General features: G+C 41.8%; 1 pseudogene; it reads left to right on the forward strand.

Moving 5' to 3' along the window:
• The first annotated feature begins 395 nt into the window (after positions 1-395).
• Positions 396-2,416, forward strand: LOC138083510 (protein artemis-like; annotated as a pseudogene).
• Positions 2,417-4,564: the final 2,148 nt, after the last annotated feature.

The raw sequence follows: 4,564 nt of genomic DNA on the forward strand, positions 1-4,564 counted from the left end.
ACTGCTTGGGCAGGGAGAACCTGAGGGCCTGTGCCTACTTCCTGGCCCACCTCCACAAGGATCATATGAAAGCATTAAGAGGCCCTTCCTTGAAAAGAAGGTTGAAGTACAGATGAGGAAACTGAGAAATCCGAGAGGTTAAATAAGTTGTCCAAGATCATGAAGCCAGTAAGTGGCAGAACTCGGATTCCCCCCCAGCTTGAAGGTTTACTTATACTGTTCCCTGTTACTAAAGGGTTGTTGTCAACCACCCCAAAGTACAGATTTGGGGGAAACAAATTATATTAACTGAAATTGAAACTCCTACCCAGATTTCTTTCATCGGTGAAGCATCAAGTTAGAAGGGAGAGATTGTTGTGACTCGCTGACCAGCTGGTCCTTGCCCAGGATCGATTATGTTTATATCTCAGGGCAGTAACAGAACAGTCATACCAGGGGTATGTCAGACTGGCAAAAAAGAGAAGCTGCCAGAATGGAGCTGTACTCTGGGGGCAGAGCACAAAACATCCAGGGTGTGTACTGAGACACTGGTTTCTGCCGTCCAAAATATTATCGGATTCCCAATCGAGGAGTGTCAGTAAGTGGAATGTTAGAGCTGGTTTGAAGCTGGGTACTTGGTCTGTACCATATGGTATGGCTGAACTGCACAGCAGCTGATGAGTAGGGATATTCACCAACCTTAGTGAGGAGTTCAGAGTCTGGGTTCATGTGGATAATCTAGACATGTTTAGAAACATGCCTGACACCCTTCATAGCATCACCGACTTGATGGACATGAATCTGAGCAAATTCTAGGAGATAGTGAAGGACAGGGGAGCCGGCGTGCTGCAGACCATGGGGTCGCAAAGAATTGGACATGACTTAGCAATTGAACGAAACCAATAATTCTTCATGATGTCATAGAAAACTGCAGCACTCAGATCCATGAATGTCAGCATTCAAAGGCAGAGGAATATTTTCAGTGGAATAAGTTATCCTGTGGACTTAACTTCCACAAATAGAATTTCACTCCATACCACCAGCATTAAGCCATTCAGTATGTGGTTTGGAGAAAGAGCCAGAAAAACTAGCATCACTGTGAGGACTGAAGAGAGTTCTTACAGAGGTCCCCCTGCCCCAACCGGCTTTTTTTTTAAATTCACTCCTCCTACAATGAGGTTAAAGATACTTTGAGCCACATTTGTCCTGTGAATGTAACCAAACTCAGGTTTCACTGCTTCCCACTCAAAAGTCAGTACCCAAGGGGCAGTTGTGGGTAGAAAGGGAAATTATTTTTAATCAGAATGCCAGAAATCTGGGGAGAAGGTGAACTCTTGTTCCCCCCAGAATTACCCTCTGAACCAGATTCTGCTCAGTCATGAAAGTTTTTAAAGGGAAAAGGGGAATAATCTTGGTTAATCATTGAGATTGGGATTCAAAGTCAGCCATCTTCCACTGTGTGCAAGTTTGTTGACTCCTTGATATGTTTCTTTAGATGTTATCTTGTTCACACAGTTGGTTCATAGATTACTGAAAGAGGAAGCTAGAGGAGAGACCTGGCCATCCGTTAATTACTTAATGCTTCCTTTCTACTTCTTTGATCTGAGGAAAGAGCCAACAGGTTAGGCAAAGTATTGTGTGATCCAAGAAAAGTGTGCCAGGGCTGGAGATGAGCAAAGCATGGGTGTCAAAGTTAGTGACAATGTAGCTTCACTAAAGTAACCAGAAAGGGGGTTTCCTGCTGAGGGCAGTTTCCCGCAAAGAGCTGCTTATATCCAGATATGTGAATGACATATCCAAATGTCATTCTAGCAGGCACAGTTATAGATGAAGTTAAAGAAATCTTCAAGCCTTCATGCCAGTCTTCCCAAGGGATGGAGCCAAAGTATAAACCACTTGGAAAATTGAAGTGAGCTAGAACAATTCACGTGGGCTTTCCAGGTGACTCAGTCGTAAAGAATCTGCTTGCCAAGTCAGGAGACTCAGGAGGTGTGGGTTCGATCCCTGGATCATGAAGATTTCCTAAAGAAGGAAATGGCAACCCACTCCAGTATTCTTCCCTGGAAAATCCCATGGACCGAGGAGCCTGGCGGGCTACAGTCCACGGGGTTGTGAAGAGTCAGGCATGACTGAGTAACTGAGCTCACAGAACAGTTCGCGTAGGCTTAGGAGGGTGACAGTGACCTCTTTGATGATCCTCTCCCATTATGTTAAAGGCACAAGGTTCCAAACCAGCAAACTCTTCACCCTGAGCTATTTCCCATGATGACTGTGATATCATAAAACCAGCCTGACAAACTGAGAAGGCACAGGAAAAGCAGAAAGAATGCCAACCTCTCTTTGGGCAAATGTTATAGATTGTGAAGAATCCATGAGTGAGAGTGAAGAATTAGAAATCCCAGTTTCATCTCAAGGATTTTCCTTTAGATTGCTTTAAATTATATAGATCAGTTTGTGGAAAACAGACATTTCAATTATATTGAATCTTCCAATCCGTAAACATTTTAGTCTTCTTTAATTTCTGCCAGTTCCATTCTTTGTTGGTTTGTTTTTACTCTACTGTTCCTAACTTATTTTGTTAGATTTATCCCTAGGTATTTCATATTTTTGATGCCTTTATACATGATGTATTTAATAATACAAAATCATTTTTTTCTTTGCTTTCAGCATTTACAAAATGCCATTCTGTTATTGTTTGGCTTGAGATCTTCATTCTTCTAAAGGTGGTGTCTCTTTTCCTCTCTGACTGCTTTTAAGATAGTCTCTTTATGATTGGTTTTCAGCAATTTAATTAAGATATGCCTTGAGGTGTGCTTCATATCCGTTCTGTCAGGTCACAGCACTCTCGGGAAATCACACGTCTCCGAGCACCGTGCAAACTTCTGTAGCTGTTCAGCTGACAGCTCTCCAGCACTTGTTCTTTGCCTGAGTCCCACCTGTGTGTGTATGGCTTAATATCAATATTCAAAGGCTCACCGTACTCTACGCAGGCTTATAGAGTTCTTTCACTGTGTAGCTCTCTTTTCAGTACTTTTCCTCACAAATTCTGGTTGTCTCAGCATCTCTGAAATCTGACCTCCGTCTCCTCTGTTCCATGAAACTATAATACTCTGGATTCGCCGTATCCGCTCTGAGATTTGGAAAATGCCAGTGGATAGAAATCTGGGGTAATCGTCATGCTTAACCCACAGGCCTGAGCTAACTCTCATCCAGTGTGTGAACATAGTTGTTCCATTTATTTGTTCAGTTTTCATGGTAGTTTATAAGAGGGTTAGTCCAATATTTTCCTTCCATTTAAAATATCAAAGAAGAGGGAAATTTTCCTTACCCCCATGATTTGTTGGTAGGACGGCTATATACTTTGTTATATATATAATTTATTGTCTAAATCTGAAATCTTTCGAGAGTTAAAGAGTATTCTTAGTAATACATGGACCCAAGGGGGTCCTTAGGTTACTAAGATTCTGAATACAGATGCAGTGGGCCCTCCATACCCTTGGGTTCCACATTTGTGGATTCAACCAATTGCTGCTTGAAATATTCCGAAAAGGAAAAAAAAATCCAAAGAAGCTCTAAAAAGCAAAGCTTGAATTTGCCATACAGCAGCAACTATTTACATAAATATTTACATTTTATTCACAACTTTTACACAGCATTTACATTGTATTAGGTATTATAAGTAATCTAGGGATGATTTATGGAGAAGGCGATGGCACTCCACTCCAGTACTCTTGCCTGGAAAATCCCATGGATGGAGGAGCCTGGTAGGCTGCAGTCCATGGAGTCACGAAGAGTCGGACATGACTGAGCGACTTCCCTTTCACTTTTCACTTTCGTGAGTTGGAGAAGGAAATGGCAACCCACTCCAGTGTTCTTGCCTGGAGAATCCCAGGGATGGGGGAGCCTGGTGGCTGCCGTCTATGGGGTCACACAGAGTCAGACACGAGTGAAGTGACTTAGCAGCAGCAGCAGCAGGGGTGATTTAAAGTTTTCAGGAAGATGTGCATAGATTATACACAAATACTATACCATTTTTTATAAGGGACTTGAGGGTCTTCAAATTTTGGTATCTGTGAGGGGTCCTGATACCAATCCCTCCCGGATACCGAGGGATGGCTATATACCATATTCTCTTAAATGCCTGCTCTCAAAATGAGCTCAGTTAGCTTCCGTGCATAATGGAAGTCTAGGGACAGCATACCATTATAGGAACAAATGAGCACCACATTTCTTTGGTTTAACTCTCCAGAGAATCTTGAAAGCCTCTAATAATTTTATTATTTGGGGGAGGAGCTTATTTTTCCTACTATATTTCAAAAAATATGAGTTTTAAAAGGGGTGCAAGTTATAGACTGAAGTGCCAGTCAGGTGTTATATCAACCTTTTCATGTGTGAAACTCAGGATTGTTACAGACAACAGCTGCAGATGATACAAAGACCAACAAAAATCTTTTAATGGTGGAGTTGGTGGTGGCATAAAGAAAAGAATGCTGCATATAACTTCTAGAACATTGCCAGTTATTTGAAATAAGGCCTTTAACAAGTTACTATACCTGTTTCAACTTCAAAGGCTTCATCTGTAAGT

The sequence above is a fragment of the Capricornis sumatraensis genome, chromosome 8 (genome assembly GCF_032405125.1).
Source record: "Capricornis sumatraensis isolate serow.1 chromosome 8, serow.2, whole genome shotgun sequence".
Taxonomy (NCBI): Eukaryota; Metazoa; Chordata; class Mammalia; order Artiodactyla; family Bovidae; genus Capricornis; species Capricornis sumatraensis.